This window comes from Balaenoptera physalus (assembly GCF_965194825.1).
Source record: "Balaenoptera physalus genome assembly, chromosome: 1".
Classification (NCBI taxonomy): domain Eukaryota; kingdom Metazoa; phylum Chordata; class Mammalia; order Artiodactyla; family Balaenopteridae; genus Balaenoptera; species Balaenoptera physalus.
This window is the reverse complement of record NC_138882.1, coordinates 23,465,397-23,485,104: the sequence shown is the minus strand read 5'-3', so window position 1 is coordinate 23,485,104 and position 19,708 is coordinate 23,465,397. Positions and strand designations below refer to the sequence as shown.

The 19,708-nt window shown below is 38.2% G+C and overlaps 1 pseudogene across 1 annotated transcript; it reads left to right on the top strand.

Moving 5' to 3' along the window:
- The first annotated feature begins 15,321 nt into the window (after positions 1-15,321).
- LOC309644311 (large ribosomal subunit protein uL30 pseudogene) lies at positions 15,322-17,938 on the top strand (annotated as a pseudogene). The gene has a single exon. The product of its transcript is annotated as a large ribosomal subunit protein uL30 pseudogene (transcript).
- The last annotated feature ends 1,770 nt before the right edge of the window (positions 17,939-19,708 follow it).

The following is a 19,708-nucleotide window of genomic DNA, read 5'->3' as shown; positions in this document are numbered from 1 at the left end:
AAATTACCTTAAGTTATTCTTTTCCTACTTAAAATTTACAAGTCCTAAAAAAAAAAAAAAAAAGAATGGAGAAGCCAAAAAGACAGAGGGAGGAAATACCATTGACATCATAACTGGGCCACCCCACCAGCCCTGAACTTCCTATTCCCTCACTGGTATAACTGCAGTGATTGTGATACTCTTGAAAGATTTCTGTTCCAGTTGGTAAGTAGTATTACAGTTGCTGCAGCAAACAGGAAAATTAATAAATAATTAAAAATTCTAAATTAAACTCATTCATTTGGGCCAGTTGTCATAGGATGTCACAAGGATCATTGATAAACGGGCCTCTCGGATGCTTATTTATCACAGAGCACACCATGCTATTGACATCCTGGTTTATCACTGTACTGAAATCATGTGGTTGCCACTGATTCTAAATAGTTGTTACTTTAGTTGTATTTGTGCATTGTAATGCTTGTGTAAGTGGTAAATGTAGTGTTTCGATATTTATAAACTTAAGAATTTATAAATAAAATATTAAAAACTCACAGAATAAAGAGAAAATCAACATGGATACATTTATTAATGTTCCATTTAAATATCATACAACTCAATCTTCTGAGTCTGCAAAGAACAAGCAATATTAATAATGAAGTATAGCCTAGAATACTTACTGTGTGGAAATCCAAACAACCTGAACATTTTTACACTGTGCAAGAATCAGTGCAAATTCACACAATACTTTTTATTTCTTTAATGCAAAATAATTAGATTATTTTAACAAAAATATAAGTGTCTCATCAGTGCTAGGGATGTAAATATGGGATGCAAATGGTGCTCTGAGTTGACTGTTAAAAGATTTAGATATTCATCAGAGTGGCAATCACATTTTGCCAAAGCTCATGGTTCAATAAAAGAAAATTGTAATTATCAATGAGAAAAACAATCAAAAGATCAGTTTCACACAATAACGTATTTGAAAGAACAAAATCTTCTAAGTTTAGCAAAATGTTGATTAAATGATTAAAAATATTAAGAAAGTATCTTTTAAAAGGTTAACACTAGCTAGCGTGGGCTTAAACACAATCAAGCATTTCCAAACATGAAATATTCAATAGCCATTTTAAAAAGGATAGTACCTATATAAGAATACATTACATTCTAGATTTATGTTGCCACTTGTTGGAAAACATATATCTACTGAAATGAGAAAACAACTTATTTTAAAAGTTATAAATCAAAAGAGTAAAATATTCACTTTCTATGAACCTTCAACTGTTTCATATAAAAGCATATTAAAAATTTATTTTAAAATGAGAAATTTTAAATTTTGTTGATCTTGTGGAGTTGGAAGGAATAATACTTGAAATAATGACCAAACTTTATTGTCAGTGTTTAAGGAAAATGGTGTCAATGAGATATATTTTCATGGCAACTGTTTGTTCAGACAGTGCTAGTGCCTGTATGTTAGGGAGAAAGTCTGGTATTTCAGCCAAAATTTTAGAAATGTTTTTAAATGTTTTTAATTTGGCACTAAGTCACTGTATTCAGTTACCCCTGGATGATGCAATGAAAGATGTAAAGTCAATAATTCACTGTAAATTTTTTTCTTGAAGCTCTGTATTTATTATTGTATTAGTCTGCTCCAGCTTCCGTAACAAAATATCAGAGACTGGGTGGCTTAAACAACAGAAATTTATTTTCTCACAGTTCTGGAAGCTAGAGGTTCAAGATCAAAGTACTGGAAAGTTTAGTTTCTGGTGAGAGCTCTCTCTCTGGCTTGCAGATGATCACCCTCTCACTAAGTCTTAACATGACCTTTCTTCTGTGCACACACAGATGGGGAGGGAGAGGAAGAGGGAAAGGAATCTGTGTCTCTTCCTCTTCTTATAAGGACACCACTCCTATCGGATTAAGGACCCACCATTATGACCTCACTTAATTTTCATTACCTCCTTATAGTCCCGATCTCCAAACATTGGGGGTTACGGCTTCAACATATGAATTAGTGGGGGACACAGTTCAGTCCACAACGATACCATACATCAAATAAACAAAGAGAATTAAATAATATCTCTGATGATCTGGGAACTGAGGCTAAAACTGAAAGAATTTTTGATATCAATGAACAGTTTGTAATGCTGTAATGCAAAAAGAATTTAGAAAAAAATTTTATTGAAGTATAGTTGACATACAATATGATATTATTTTCAGGTGTACAACACGATGATTCAACAATTATATACACTGTGAATTGATCACCATGATGTCTAGTAACCATCTGTCACCAAAGTTATTTTGATATTATTGACTACATTCCCTGTGCTGTATATACATCACCCTGACTTGTTATTTTATAACTGGAAGCTTGTATCTCTTAATCCCCTTCATCGATTTCACCCAACATCCCCCAACACCCTGCCCTCTGGCAACCACCAGTTTGTTCTCTGTATCTATGAGTCCGTTTCTGTTTTGTTTTCATGTTTGTTAGTTTTGTTTTTCAGATTCCACATATAAGTGATATCGTACAGTATTTGCCTTTATCTGACTTATTTCACTTAGCATAATAACCCCTAAGTCTGTCTGTCCATGTTGTCACAAATGGCAAAATTTTGTTCTTTTTATGGCTGAGAAGTGTTCCACACGAGTGTCCATATATATATATGTCACATCTTCTTTTTCCATTCATCTGTTGATGGACACTTAGGTTGCTTCCATATCTTGGCTATTGTAAATAATGCTGCAAAGAATACAGGGGTGCATATATCTTTTCAAATTAGTGGTTTCATTTTCTTGATGTAAATATCCAGAAGTGGAATTGTTGGATCTTATGGTAGTTTTATTTTTAATTTTTGAAGGAACCTCTATACTGTTTTCAATATTGGCTGCACCAATTTACATTCCCACCAACAGTGTATGAGGGTTCCCCTTTCTCCACATTCTCACTAACACATTTTTTTTTTTTTTGCTGTCGTTTGATAATAGCCATTCTGACAGGTGTGAGGTGATATCTCACTGTGCTTTTGATTTGCATTTCCCTGATGATTAGTGATGTTGAGCCTCTTTTCATGTGTCTATTGGCCATAAGTACATCTTCCGTGGAGAAATGTCTATTCAGGTCCTCTGCCCATTTTTTAATCTGACTCTTTTTTGGGTTTTTTTGTTTTGGGGTTTTTTGTTTTCTCTTTTTCTTTTCTTTCTTTTTTTTTTTTTTTGTTGCTATTAAGTTGTGTGAGTTCTTCATATATATTCTGTGAGTCCCTATTGGATAAGTCACTTGCAAATGTCTTCTTCCATTCAGTAGGTTGCCTTTTGTTTTGTTGATGGTTTCCTTCACTGGGCAAATGCTTTTTTGTTTTATTAGGTCCCACTTGTTTATTTTGCTTTTGTTGCCCTTGCCTGAGGAGACAGATACAAAAAAATATTGCTGAAACTGATGTCAAAGAGCATACTGTCTATGTTTTCTTCTAGGAGTTGTATAGTTTCAGGTTTTACATTTAATTCTTTAATCATTTTGAGTTTATGTATGTGGTGTGAGAAAACAGACCAGTTTGATTCTTTTGCATGTAGCTGTCCAGTTTTCCCAACATTATTTATTGAAAAGACTGTCTCTTCCCCACTGTATATTCCTGGCTCCTTTGTCATAAATTAATTGATCATACAAGCATGGGTTTATTTCTGGGCTCTTTATTCTGGTCCATTGATCTATGTATCTGTTTTTGTGCCAGTGCCAGACTGTCTTGATTACTATAGCTTTGTAGTATAGTTTGAAATCAGGGAGCATGATTCCTCCAGTTTTGTTCTTCTTTCTTAAGGTTGTTTCGGCTATTCGGGTTTTGGGGAGTCCACAGAAATTTTAGGATTATTTGTTCCAGTTTTGTGAAAAATGCCATTGGTATTTTGATAGGAATTGCATTGAAGCTATAGATTGCTTTGGATATTATAGACCTTTTAACAATATTAATTCTTCCAATCATGAGTACAGTATATCTTTCCATTTATTTGTGTCATCTTCAATTAATTTCATAAATGTCTTATAGTTTTCAGAGAAAAGGTCTTTCACCTCCTTGGTTAGATTTATTCCTAGGTATTCTATTCTTGTTTATGCAGTTGTAAATGGGATTGTTTTCTTAATTTCTCTTTCAGATAATTCATTATTAGGGTATAGAAATGTGATAGATTTCTTTGAATTTGTTGGTTTTGTATACTGAACTTTACTGAATTCATTTATTAGTTTCAATAGTTTTTTGGTGGTCTTTAGAGTTTTCTATATATAATGTATATTACCACTATAAAAAATAGTGACAGTTTTGCTTCCTCCTTTCCAATTTCTTGTCTGATTGCTGTGGCTAGGATTTCCAATACTATGTTAAATAAAAGTGGTGATAGTGGGCAACTTTGTCTTGTTCTTGATCTTAGAGAAAAATCTTTCAGCTTTTCATCATTGAGAATGATGCTAGCAGTAGGTTTGTCATATATCGCCTTTATTATGTTGAGGTATGTTCCCTCTATACCCACTTTGTTGAGAGTTTTTTTTTTTTTTTTTAAAGCATCCCCAGTGACCAATGGCTGGGAATCCTCTTATTAATTTTATTTATTTATTTATTTATTTTTGGCTGTGTTGGGTCTTCATTTCCGTGCGAGGGCTTTCTCCAGTTGCGGTGAGCAGGGGCCACTCTTCCTCACGGTGTGCAGGCCTCTCACTGTTGTGGCCTCTCCTGTTGCGGAGCACAGGCTCCAGACGCGCAGGCTCAGTAGTTGTGGCTCACGGGCTTAGTTGCTCCACGGCATGTGGGATCTTCCCAGACCAGGGCACGAACCCGTGTCCCCTGCATTGGCAGGCAGATTCTTAACCACTGCACCACCAGGGAAGCCCTTGTTGAGAGTTTTTATCATAAATTTTGAATATTATCAAATGCTTATTCTGCAGCTATTGAGATGATCATATGATTTTTAATCCTTCCTTTTGTTAATGTAGTGTATCATGTTGATTGATTTATGGATACTAAACCATCTTTGCATCCCTGGAGTAAATCCCTCTTGATCATGGTGTATGATTCTTTTCATGTATTGTTGAGTTCAGTTTGTTAATATTTTATGGAGGATTTTTGTATCTATGTTTATCAGGGATATTGGCCTGTAATTTTCTTTTTTGGTAGTGTCTTTATCTGGTTTTAGTATCAGGGTAATGCTGGCCTTGTAGAATGAGTTTTGAAACATCCTTCCCCTTCAATTTTTTTTGGAATAGTTTGAGAAGGATAGGTGTTAGCTCTTCTTTAAATGATGGGTAGAATTCACCTGTGAAGCCATCTGGTCCTGAACTTTTGTTTGTTAGGAGTTTTTGATGCAACTTCATAACTAGTTATCAGTCTATTCAGATTTCCTATTTCTTCCTGATTCAAACTTGGAAGACTGTGTGTTCTAGGAATTTATCCATTTCTTCCAGGTTGTCCAATTTGTTGGCATACAATTCTTCATAGTAATCTCATGATCCTTTGTATTTCTGTGGTGTCAGTAGTAACTTCTCTTTCATTTCTGATTTTATTTACTTGAGCCATCTCTCTTTTTTCTTGATGAGTCTGGCTAACGTTTATCAATTTTATTTCTCTTTTCAAAGAACCAGCTCTTAGTTTCATTGAAATTTTCTTCTATTTTTATCTCTATTTCATTTTTCTTCCAGTTTTATTGAGATATAATTAACATACAGCCCTATATAAGTTTAAGGTGTATATCATAATGATTTGATTTACATAATCATAATCCACAATAAGTGTAGTGAACATTCATCATCTCATATAGGTACAAAATAAAACAATTTTTTTCCTTGTGATGAGAACTCTTAGGATTTTCTCTCTCATCAATTTTTTTTTTTTTTCGGCTGCATTGGGTCTTTGTTGCAGTGCTTGGGCTTTCTCTCTAGTTGCAGCAAGCAGGGGCTACTCTTCATTGTGGTGCATGGGTTTCTCATTGCAGTGGCTTCTCTTGTGGTGGAGCATGGGCTCTAGGGCGCGCGGGCTTCAGTAGTTGTGGCACGCGGGCTCAGTACTTGTGGCTCACAGGCTCTAGGGCACAGGCTCAGTAGTTGTGGCACACGGGCTTAGTTGCTCCGTGGCTTGTGGGATCTTCCTGGACCAGGGATCGAACCTGTGTCCCCTGCATTGGCAGGCAGATTCTTAACAACTGCGCCACCATGGAAGTCCCTCTCTCATCAATTTTTATATAAAACATAGAGCAGTGTTAATGATATTAATCATGTTGTAGATTTATCTTATAAATGTTATCTTATAACAATGTTATATAATGTTGTACAGTTATCTTATTTATCTTATCACTGGAAGTTTGTACCTTTTGACCACCTAGTCTCTATTTCATTTACTTCCACCCTGATCTTTATTATTTCCTTACTTCTACTAACTTTGGGCTTTGTTTGTCATTCTTTTTCTAGTTCCTTTAGGTGTAGGGTTAATTTGTTTACTTGAGATTTTTCTTGTTTCCTAAGGTAGACCTGTACCACTATAAACTTACATCTTAGAACTGCTTTTGCTGCATCCCATAGATTCTGGAACATTGTGTTTTCATTTTCATTTGTCTCAGAGTATTTTTTAATTTTCTCTTTGATTTCTTTGTTAACCCATTTGTTGTTTAGTAGCATGTTGTGTAGTCTCCACATGTTTGTGTTTTTTCCAGTTTTCTTCTTGTAATTCATTTCTAGTTTCATATCATGCTTGATATGATTACTTTTTTAAAAAATAAATTAATTAATTTTAAAAAAAGAATAAGATTTCAGGCATTTCAGATTTTCTTGTGCAGTGACTAATCATAAATGTTAAATACTCTTTGAATTGATGACATTTATTAACCAATTTGTCATTGATGTCCTCCTTGAGGTTGTGTGTTGAGTTTATAATATCTTCATTGATGCCTGTAAATTGTGTCAAATCAGCAAAGAATTTCAGCCTTCTCCCAGTGTGTTCATACAGTTCCCTCCTTTTCATTAATTGGTTTATCAAACAATCCAAGAGCCTATTCATTAGTTCTATTCAAATGAATCTCTCCACCTTCATGAACTACTGCTTTTGCTTGATCTGAAAAAATGTAGAGACCGTTAAGTGTAAGCAGTGCTGCTTTCCTTCTGGAGGCTCTGAGAATCCGTTTCCTTGCCTTCTCCAGCTTCTAGAGGCCACCTACAGTCCTTGGCTCATGGCCCCTTCCTCCATGTTCAAAATCAGCAGCTTAGCATCTTTTCAGCTCTCTGACCTCTGCTTCCAACCTTTCATCTTCTCTAACTTTGACCCTCCTGCCTCTTTTTTTTTTGAGTTTTATTTTATTTATTTTTTTATACAGCAGGTTCTTATTAGTTATCCATTTTATACATATTTAGTGTATATATGTCAATCCCAATCTCCCAAGCTTGATATGATTTCAATCTTAAATGTATTGAGACTTTCTTGTGGTCTAATATGTGATTTATCCTGGAGAATGCTGCATGTACAATTGAAAAGAATGTGTATTCTTCTCTTTTGGAGTGGAATGTTCTATATGTATCTATTAAGCCCATATACTCTAATGTGTTGTTTAAGGCCAATGTTTCCTTATTGATTTTCTGTCTGGATGATCTATCCATTGATGTAAGTGGGATGTTAAAGTCCCCTACTACTATTGCATTACTCTCAACATCTCCCTTTATGTCTGTTAATATTTGCTTTATGTATTTATATGCTGCTATGTTGGGTGCATATATTTCACAAGTGTTATATCTTCTTGTATATCTTCTTGTTGGATTGATCCCTTTATCATTATGTTAAGTGCCTTTTTTTCTCTTGTTACAGTATTTGTTTTAAAGACTATTTTGTCTGACATAAGTATTGCTACCCCAGCTTTCTTTTCAACCATTTGCATGGAATATCTTTTTCCATCCCTTCACTTTCAGTCTGTGTTTCTTTATATCTAATATAAAGAACATTATGAGGCTCATATTCCCAGTGCAGGACACCTGGGCTAGGGAGCCAAACGTGGGGCTCAGACTCCTCCTCCTCAGGGCCTCTGTGGTTATGATCATCCTTACTGCCTGTGGGTCACCACAGCAGGGGTGCAGGTTCGGACTAGACTGCAACTCTGCCCCTCCTGCCTGTCTTGATTTGGCCTTTTCTTTATATCCTTAGTTGTAGAAAATCTGTTCTGCTAGTCTTCAGGTCATTCTCAAAGATAATTGTTCTATATGTAGTTGTAGTTTTGCTGTGTCCATGAGAGGAGGTGTGCTCAGGACCTTCCTGCTCTGCCATCTTGATCCCACCCCTGGAGAACTTAGAAATTTTAGATTCATTTTAATGTAACTTATAAAATGGGAGCAAACATTTTGAAAAAAATTAGAGAATTAGCCTTAATAAACAATATTCTAATAGTGATATCCACCCTTTCTGTGGCTTTATAAGAAATAAGTGTTTCTGTTAAATCAATTTAATTCAACAATTAATAAAAGTAATTAAGCCTATAAGTAAAGGAAACACTAGTGAAACAAAGAAATATGATATACCACTTGAAACAAAACAAATTATAAATTCTAAGAAGGCTGTTAAAATATCTAGTAAATTATATAAAGTGAGTGATGACAAAAGTAAGATGCGTAATGAATTTTTAAGTTGTTTCTATTTGTTAAATGGTGCCATTTTGCCAAATGATGTTTGCAAAGCTCCATGGATTGAAAGTAATAAAAATCAGTTTGACTCATTAAATATGGTGTTCCATGAGGACAGGGAGGCCCAACCAGCCCCCAGCTCTCCCCATACATGTGGGGAGGTCATCTTGGCTCTTTCAACCCCAAACCCATGGGTTAAATGCAGTCAGCACCACACGGAGCAGAGACAGCGCCCAGCTGAGCCCAGCCCAGGGCTGAGTCATGAGCAAATAAACAGTGGCTATTATTTTAAGCAACTAAGTTTGGGGACTGTTTGTTATGCAGGGATAGATCACTTCAAACGTTCTTTATTCACCAAGTAACTTTTTAATTTGGTGTCCACTGTGGATAGAACTCATGGCTTCTAGAAAGGGGAAGTGTATAATGAAGCAAACTCCCTTATAGCTTAGATAAGATATGCCTCCAGATACTATACCTCCATTTGCTCAGATTCCTACAGCCACCCAAGCCCCCTTCCAGACAAGCAGGGGCACAAAAGGCTCTGGGATCTGGGCCAAGCTTGGGCTCCGGGGGTCAGCTGTCCTCAGGCTGCAGAGTACTTACCACCCTGTTTGTTTAGAGGGGGTTTTTTTGTTGTTAAAACATACATAAGATCTACCATTCTAACCATTTTTAAGTGTTCATTTCTGTGAAATTGAGTACATTCACATGTTGTACAACCATCACCACTATCCATCTCCAGAAACTGTTTTATCTTCCCAAAGTGAAACTCCACCCCCACTGAACAATAACTCCCCATTCTCCCCTCCCCCAGCCCTGGCAACCACCATTCTACTTTCTGTCTCTATGAATTTGACTAGTCTAGATACTTCATATAGGTGGGAAACCATGCTGTCTTATAAATTCAACTTTTTAAATTTTAGTTTATTGAAGTATAGTTGATTTACAATGTGTTAGTTTCTGCTGTACAGCAAAGTGATTCAGCTATATATATATATATACACACACACATATATAGGTATATATATATATATATACACACACACATATATAGGTATATATATATATATATATATACACACACACACATACATTCTTTAATTCAACTCTTTACATGTTGAATCTCTATCTCCTTCTATAAACTGGGAGATCCTTGACATTAAGACTCTTTATTATTCTTCTTTGACTCACCATTACCCCTCCCAGTGTCTGGCATATAATAGATGTCCAGTAAGTGTTCAAGAAATGGATGTGTACAGATGGATGGATGGATGCAGTTATCGGTCTGAGTGGTATGGTAGTTGACTTAAACTAATCTGCCCCACTGATGATGAGCAACCTGCAGATGGACCGTACCTACCTCTCACTTATTTACCTAAGAGCACTTACTATGCTGCAGGCCCAATAAACATGGCACAATCCATGCCTGTAAGGAATTCAGAATCTAACAGAGATGCACAGAGCCATCTATGATAAGAACCTCAAAAGAGGAGTGCAAATATTTGTAGAGGCTCCTAGGACAAGGCTTTGGACATAGAATGTGTTCAGTAGGAGTTATTTTTCACTGAATTGAATCAGATGACAAACTAGTCGGGAAGCTTTGAGCTTAAATTTCCACTTGCAAGCTGTGTGACTTTAGGCAAATTACTTACTTCATCTCTCCACACCCTGCAGATGTGTTTCAGTTCTGACATGAACACCAGGTATAAGGCAGCTTGGCCTGTGCAGACAGGACCCAGCCTTTCACAGAAGCCACATTTTCACCAAAGAATGGTGGGGAGAGGGACAGAGGGGGACCAGGGAGGGACTTGAACCCCAAAACTGACCATTTCAGAGAGTCCGGGGGTTAGGGAAGCAGAGGAATGGGATGCAGCTTCCTGCTTATGTTCTGAACTCGTCTAAATGTCATCTTCCTGCCAACGCTGCCTTCTGTGGAAATTGTGATTTTGCTATTATTAGCAATGTTAAACAGGCACTGTAAACAGATCGCAAACAATGAGCCTTTGTTAGAAACACCCCATTTAGTTCTGGGCCCTGGCTCCTTCCACACCTGGATATATAACATCTATTTTAACAATACCGCTTAAGAGGCAGCTGTTGTGTCGGGGGAAATTGTCTTACTTAGAAACTGTAGAGCTTTCAGGAAGAGGTTAATGGTGCATGCTGGAGTCTGGCCCTTTATCCTCTTAAAGCACAGAAGTGGTTGCCTCCACATACAGGGCAGGCGTTATTATTAACATGATAGGTCTGTGCTGCCATTACTTTTTTTCTGTTTGTTAATTCAGAGAGGAGACTTGAGGGTCTGAGCATTTCTGTCGGTTGTGAAATATATTCCCATGCTTCCCACGTGCTGTGAGCAGGCATGCCATCCTTAATAACAATTTCAGGAGTCCTGCAGAAAATCTGAGGCTACTAAGTTTAGCCCCACAGCTTATGAGTCTGCAACTCACAAGATTAATGTTGAATCTAATTTTATGGAGTCTGAATATTACTGCCATGATTTCCTTTCCTTTCTTTAACGTGCTCCGAGAGTCCCATCTCTTCTCCTTGAGCTTTTCCACACCTCTGTGCTCTACTGGCATTTCTGTTTTTAAAAGCTGTGAGTCACCACAGACTTAGAGAACAAACTTATGGTTAGCAGGGGGAAAGCGTGGGGGGAAGGGATAGTTAGGGAGTTTGGGATTGACATGTACACACTGCTATATTTAAAATGGATAGGGACTTCCCTGGTGGTGCAGTGGTTAAGAATCCGCCTGCCAATGCAGGGGACACAGGTTCAATCCCTGTTCTGGGAAGATCCCACATGCCATGGAGCAACTAAGCCCGTGCGCCAAAACTATGGAAGCCCACATGCCCTAGAGCCCACGAGCCACAACTACTGAGCCCACATGCTGCAACTACTGAAGCCCACATGCCTAGATCCCATGCTCTGCAACAAGAGAAGCCACCACAGTGAGAAGAGCGTTCACCACAACAAAGAGTAGCCCCCCGCTCACTGCAACTAGAGAAAGCCCGCGTGCAGCAACAAAGACCCAATGAAGCCAAAAAATTTTTTTAAATAAAAATAAAATAAAATAAAATTGATAACCAACAAGGACCTACTGTATAGCGCAGGAAACTCTGCTCAATGTTATGTGGCAGCCTGGATGGGAGGGAAGTTGAGGGAGAATGGATACACGTATATGTATGGCTGAGTCGCTTTGCAGTGCATCTGAAACTATCACAACATTGTTAATCGGCTATACTCCAATATTAAATAAAAAGTTTTAAAAACTAAAATAAAACACACACACAAATAAATAAAATAAAATAATTTCACTGGGAACAAAAAAGCTGAGTCAATTATTCCATTTTCTCAGTTCTTGTAAAGATTATCTGAAATCGTTATAAAGATCAGAGTGTCTGTATACATACGTGCACACACACACACACACACACACATGCATTTGGAATGAAGGAAGTTCTGTCACATTTGGACAAAACAAGTCCTTGAAGTGTCATCTGAATGAGCACCAGATGTCATGATGACCCCACCATTTAACAACAGCAACTGTTTATGTGTTCTGCGAAAGTATTGTTAAATGGTGGTTATTAAGAATCCTGGAAAGGGACCTTCAAGACGGTGGAGGAGTAAGATGTGGAGATCACCTTCCTCCCCACAAATACATCAAAAATACATCTACATGTGGAACAACTCCTACAGAACACCTACTGAACGCTGGCAGAAGACCTCAGACTTCCCAAAATGCAAGAAACTCCTCACATATCTGGGTAAGGCAAAAGAAAAAAGAAAAAACAGAGACAAAAGAATAGGGATGGGACCTGCACCTCAGGGAGAGAGCTGTGAAGAAGTAAAAGTTTCCACACACTAGGAAGCCCCTTCACTGGCAGAGACAGGGTAGGGGGGAGGGGGGGAAGCTTCGGAGCCACAGAGGAGAGCGCAGCAACAGGGGTGCGGAGGGCAAAGCGGAGAGATTCCCGCACAGAGGATCGGTGCCGACCAGCACTCACCAGCCTGAGAGGCTTGTCTGCTGACCCGACGGGGTGGGCAGGGGCTGGGAGCTGAGGCTCCAGCTTCGGTCGTATCCCAGGGAGAGGACTGGGGTTAGCTGCGTGAACACAGCCTGAAGGGGGCTGGTACACCACAGCTAGCCAGGAGAGAGCTCGGGAAGAAGTCTGGCACTGCCTAAGAGGCAAGAGACCATTGTTTTGAGGTGTGCGAGGAGAGGGGATTCAGAGCACCACCTAAATGAGCTCCAGAGATGGGTGCAAGCCACGGCAGCATGGCTATCAGTGCAGACACCAGACACAGGCATGAAACACTAAGGCTGCTGCTGCAGCCACCAAGAAGCCTGTGTGCAAGCACAGTTCACTATCCACACCTCCCCTCCAGGGAGCCTGTGCAGCCCACCACTGCCAGGGTCCCATGATCCAGGGACAACTTCACTGGGAGAACACATGGCACGCCTCAAGCTGTTGCAATGTCACACCAGCCTCTGCCGCTGCAGGCTCACCCCGCATCCATACCCCTCCCTCCCCCCGGACTGAGTGAGCCAGAGCCCCCTAATCAGCTGCTCCTTTAACCCCGTCCTGTCTGAGTGAAGAACAGATGCCCTCAGGCGACCTACATGCAGAGGTGGGGCCAAATCCAAAGCTGAACGCCAGGAGCTGTGCAAACAAAGAAAAGAAAGGGAAATCTCTCCCAGCAGGCTCAGGAGCAGCAGGTTAAATCTCCACAATCAACTTGATGTACCCTGCATCTGTGGAATACCTGAATAGACAACGAATCACCCCCAAATTGAGGCAATGGACTTTGGGAGCAACTATAGACTTGGGGTTTGCTTTCTGCATCTAATTTGTTTCTGGTTTTACGTTTATCTTAGTTTAGTATTTAGAGCTTATTATCATTGGTAGATTTGTTTATTGATTTGGTTGCTCTCTTCCTTTTCTTTTAATATATATACATATATTTTTTTCCTTTTTCTCTTTTTGTGAGTGTCTCTGTGTATGCTTCTTTGTGTGATTTGTCTGTATACCATTGCTTTTACCATTTGTCCTAGGGTTCTGTCTGTCCGTTTTATTGTTTTGTTTTGTTTTCTACAGTTTTTAGCACTTATTATCATTGGTGGATTTGTTTTTTAGTTTGGTTGCTCTTTTCTTTATTTATTTTTAATTACATTTTTATTTTTAATAATATTTTTTATTTTTTATTTTAATAACTTTATTATTTTTTTCTTTCTGTCTTTCTTTTTTTTTCTCCCTTTTCTTCTGAGATGAGTGACTGACAGAGTCTTGGTGCTCCGGCCAGGTGTGAGGCCTTAGTCTCTGAGGTGGGAGAGCTGAGTTCAGGACCTTGGTCCACCAGAGAACTCCCAGCCCCATGTAATATCAAATGGCAAAAGCTCTCCCAGAGATCTCCATCTCAACGCTAAGATCCAGCTCCACTCAACGACAAGCAAGCTACAGTGCTGGACACCCTATGCCAAACAACAAGCAAGACAGGAACACAACCCCACCCATTAGCAGAAAGGCTGCGTAAAATCATAAAAAGTTCACAGACAACACAAAACACGCCACCAGACGCAGTCCTGCGCACCAGAAAGACAAGATTGAGCCTCATCCACCAGAACACAGGCACCAGTCCCCTCCACCAGGAAACCTACACAACCCACTGAACCATCCTTACCCACTGGGGGCAGACACCAAAAACAACAGCAACTACGAACCTGCAGCCTGCAAAAAGGAGACCCCAAACACAGTAAGTTAAGCAAAAAGAGAAGACAGAGAAATACACAGCAGATGAAGGAGAAGGTAAAAACCCACCAGACCAAACAAATGAAGAGGAAATAGGCAGTCTACCTGAAAAAGAATTCAGAGTAATGATAGTAAAGATGATCCAAAATCTTGGAAATAGAATGGAGAAAATACAAGAAACGTTCAACAAGGACCTAGAAGAGCTAAACAGCAAACAAACAATGATGAACAACACGATAAATGAAATTACAAAGTCTCTAGAAGGAATCAATAGCAGAATAACTGAGGCAGAAGAACAGAAAAGTAAACTGGAAGGTAAAATAGTGGAAGTAACTACTGCAGAGCAGAATAAAGAAAAAAGAATGAAAAGAATTGAGGATAGTCTCAGAGACCTCTGGGAACATTAAACGCACCAACATTCGGTTATAGGGGTCCCAGAAGAAGAAGAGAAAAAAAGAAAGAGACTGAGAAAATATTTGAAGAGATTATAGTTGAAAACTTCCTTAATATGGGAAAGGAAATAGTCAATCAAGTCCAGGAAGCACAGAGAGTCCCATACAGGCTAAATCCAAGGAGAAACATGCCAAGACACATATTAATCAAACTATCAAAAATTAAATACAAAGGAAAAATATTAAAAGCAGCAAGGGAAAAGCAACAAATAACATACTTGGGAATCCCCATAAGGTCAACAGCTGATCTTTCAGCGGAAACTCTACAAGCCAGAAGGGAGTGGCAGTACATATTGAAACTGATGAAAGGGAAAAACCTACAACCAAGATTACACTACCCAGCAAGGATCTCATTCAGATTCGATGGAGAAATTAAAACCTTTACAGACAAGCAAAAGCTAAGAGAATTCAGCACCACCAAACCAGCTTTACAACAAATGCTAAAGGAGCTACTCTAGGCTGGAAATACGAGAGAAGGAAAAGACCTACAATAACAAACCCAAAACAATTAAGAAAATGGTAATAGGAACATACATATTGGTAATTACCTTAAATGTAAATGGATTAAATGCTCCCACCAAAAGACATAGATTGGTGAATGGATACAAAAACAAGACCTGTATATATGCTGTCTACAAGAGACCCACTTCAGATCTAGGGACACATACAGACTGAAAGTGAAGGGATGGAAAAAGATATTCCTTGCAAATGGAAATCAAAAGAAAGCTGGAGTAGCAATTATCATATCAGACAAAATAAACTTTAAAATAAAGACTATTACAAGAGACAGAGGAGGACACTACATAATGATCTAAATGTCCATCAACAGATGAATGGATAAAGAAGATGTGGCACATATATACAATGGAATATTACTCAGCCATAGAAAGAAACGAAATTGAGTTATTTGTAGTGAGGTGGATGGACCTAGAGTCTGTCATACAGAGTGAAGTAAGTCAGAAAGAGAAAGACAAATACTGTATGCTAACGCATATATATGGAATCTAAAACAAAAAAAAAAAGGTACTGATGAACCTAGTTGCAGGGCAACTAGATTGACGTAGAGAATGGACTTGATGATATGGGGTGGGAGGGCGAAGCTCGGGCAAAGTGAGAGTAACATCGACATATATACACTACTGAATGTAAAATAGTTGGCTGGTGGGAAAAAGCAGCATAGCACAGGGGGATCGGCTCGGTGCTTTGTGATGACCTAGAGGGGTGGGATAGGGAGGATGGGAGGGAGGCTCAAGAGGGAGGGGATATGGGGACATGTGTATGCATATGGCTGATTCACTTTTTTGTGCAACAGAAACTCACACAGTATTGTGAAGCAGTTATACTCCATGGGAAAAAAAAAGTCTTATTCAGTTTCTGCCCAAGAAACCAGTACTCTGGGTAAAAACATTGTGTGTCAACAGTTTACTTTGATGCAGAGCAAAGAACGGGGCACCGGTGTGATTCTTCACAAATCTTAGCTTGGCCACCAAGCAATATTACCCACCATCGTGAGAAATTTCTTACTTTCCCACCATGTCAAACATTTGGAGTTAATGCTGCAAATCAACAAACGAATTTTTAGAATTAGACATAGAGAACAATGAGATACAATTGAGAAGCCAGTACTTCACCTTTTTGGTCAAATGAATTCTGACAGGGTGCCAAGATAATTCAATGGAGAAAGAATAGTCTTTCAACATATGGTGCTAGGACAACTGGACTGCCACCAGCAAGAGAATGAAGGTAGACTCCTTCCTCACACCATATACAAAAATCAACTCTAAGGATCATAAACCTAATTGTAAGAGTTAAAACCATAAGACTCTTAAAAGAAAACAAACCTGCAAATACCTTCATGACCTTGGATTAGGCAATAATTTCTTAAGGATGACACCAAAAGCACAAGTAAGAAAAGAAAAAAATAAATTAGATTTCATCAAAATTAAGACTTTTTATGCTTTAACAGACACCATCAAGAAAATGTAAGGACAACCCACCAAATGGGAGAAATATTTGCAAATCATATATCTAAAGGACTTGTATCTAGACTGTATAAAGAATTCTTATAACTCAATAATTTAAAAAAATGAATAATCCAATTTAAAAACGGGCAGCTCTTTCCCAGCTGTTACCATGGAGGGTGCAGAAGAGAAGAAAAAGAAGGTTCATGCTGTGCCAGAAAACTTTAAGAAAAAGTGAAAGAATTTTGCAGAGCTTAAGATCAAGTGCCTGAGAAAGAAGTCTGCCCAAAAGATGCTTCGAAAGGCAGGGAGGAAGCTTATCTATGAAAAAACTAAGCACCATCAGAAGGAATACAGGCAGATGTACAGAACCGAAATTCGAATGGCTAGGATGGCAAGAAAAGCCAGCAACTTTTATGTACCCGCAGAACCCAAATTGGCATTTGTCATCAGGATCAGAGGTGTCAATGGTGTGAGCCCAAAGGTTCAAAAAGTGTTGCAGCTTCTTAGCCTCCATCAGATCTTCAGTGGTACCTTTGTGAAGCTCAATGGCACCTTTGTGAATTCTCAGCATGTTAATTAACATGCTGAGAATTGTGGAACCATACACTGCGTGGGGGTACCCAAACCTGAAGTCAGTAAATGAACTGATCTGCAAGCATGGTTACGGCAAAGTCAACAAGAAGCGAAGTGCCCTGACAGATAATGCATTGGTTGCTCCGTCTCTTGGCAAATATGGCATCATCTGCAGGAAGGATCTGATTCATGAGATCTATACCATTGGAAAACATTTCAAAGAATCAGACAACTTGCTGTGGCCCTTTAAATTGTCTTCTCCACAAAGCAGAATGAAGAAAAAGACCACCCATTTTGTAGAAGGTGAAGATGCTGGCAACAGGGAAGACTAGATCAACAGGCTTATTAGAAGGATGAACTAAGGTATCTACCATGATTATTTCTGTAATCTGGTCAGTTAATAAACAGTGACTGCTTTCAAACTGGAAAAAAATAAATAAAAATGGGCAAAGGATCTGAACAGACCTTTCTCCAAAAAATGGCTAATAATCTCATGAAAAAGTGCTCAGTGACATTATCCATCAGGGAAACACCAATCAAAACCACAGTGAGATGGCACTTCACATCCTGTCAAAAAGTAGATAATCACAAGAGTTGTGGAGGATATGGAGAAAATGGAACCCACATGCAGTGCAGGTGGCAATGTAAAATGTTGCATCTGCTGTGGGAAACACTCTGGCAGTTCTTCAAAAGGTTAAATGTAGTTACCATAGGACACAGCAATTCTAATCCTAAGAATATACCTGAGAGAAATAAAAACATATGTCCACACAGAAACCTGTACACAGATGTTTATAGCAGCATTATTCCTAATAGCCAAAAAATGGAAACAACCCAAATGTCCATCAGCTGATGACTGGATAAATAAAATGTTGTATATCCATGTAATGTAATGTTATTTGACAATGAAAAGGAATGAACTTTTCCTATATAGCACTGATACATGTTATAAACAGGAGAAACCTTGAAAACATTATGTTAAGTGAAAAGAGCCAGTCACAAAAGGCCACATATTATATCATTTCATTTCAATGAAATATCCAGAATGGGCAAATCTATAAAGATAAGAAATAGATTAGAGATTGACAGGGGAATTCCCTGGTGGTCCAGTGGTTGGGACTCTGCGCTTTCACTGCCGGGGCCCGGGTTTGATCCCTGGTCGGGGAACTAAGATCCTGCAGGCCACACGGCATGGCCAAAAAGAAAAAAAAAAAAGATTAGTGATGACTCGGGGTGGGAGGTGGGGGCGAAATGGGAAGTGACTACTAGTGGGTGTGAAATTTCTTTTGGGGTTGATGAAAATGAAAAGTTGATTGTGATGATGGTTGCACAACTCTGTGAATACACTAAAGCCTATTGAACTGTATACTTTAGATGAGTGAATGATAATTCTATAAAGCTGTTAAAAAAGAAAAAAAAAATTCTTAGGAATAAATTTAGCCATGGCAACAAAAGACTTGTATGTTGAAAACTACAAAACATTGCTGAGAGATGTAAATGAACAGAAAGACATCCTGTGTTCATGGATTGGAAGAGTTAACATTGTTAAGTGACATTGCTATCTAAAGCAATCTACAAATTCAATGCAATCCCTATTAAAATTTCAATGGTTTGTATTGCATTGTATTGTTTTGTTTTGTTTTGCTTCTTAAAGAAACAGAAAAATTCAACCTAAAATTTATATGGAATCTCAAGAGACCCCAAATAGCCAAATAAATCCTGAAAAAGAGGAACAAAGTTGGAGAACTCACGCTTCTTGATTTCAAAACCAACTACAAAGTTCTAGTAAGAAAACTGGTTATCCACATGCAAAAGAACGAAACTGGACTCTGATCTTACATCATATACAAAAATTAACTCAAGAAGGATCAAAGAGCTAAACTTAAGCACTAAAACTACAGAAATATTAGGAAAAATCATGGGACATCTTCAAGACATTTGATTTGATAATGATCTTGGATATGACACCAAAGTCACAGGCAACAAAAGAAAACATAAGTAAGTTGGACTTTATCTAAATTAAAGACTTTTGTGCCTCAAGGGAGAGTGAAAAAAACACCATAAAATATTTGCAAATTATATATCTGATAAGGGATTAATATCCAGAATATGTAAAGAACTCCTAAAACTCAACAACAGCAAAAACCCAATTAAAAAAATGGGCAAAAGATTTGAATAGACATTTCTCTAAAGAAAATATACAAATGGCCAATAAGCACATGAGAAGATACTCAACATCACCAGTCACTAGGGAAATGCAAATCAAAACCATGAGATACCACTTTAAACCCATTAGGATGACTACCATAAAAAATGGAAAATAACCAGTGTTGATGAGGATATGGAGG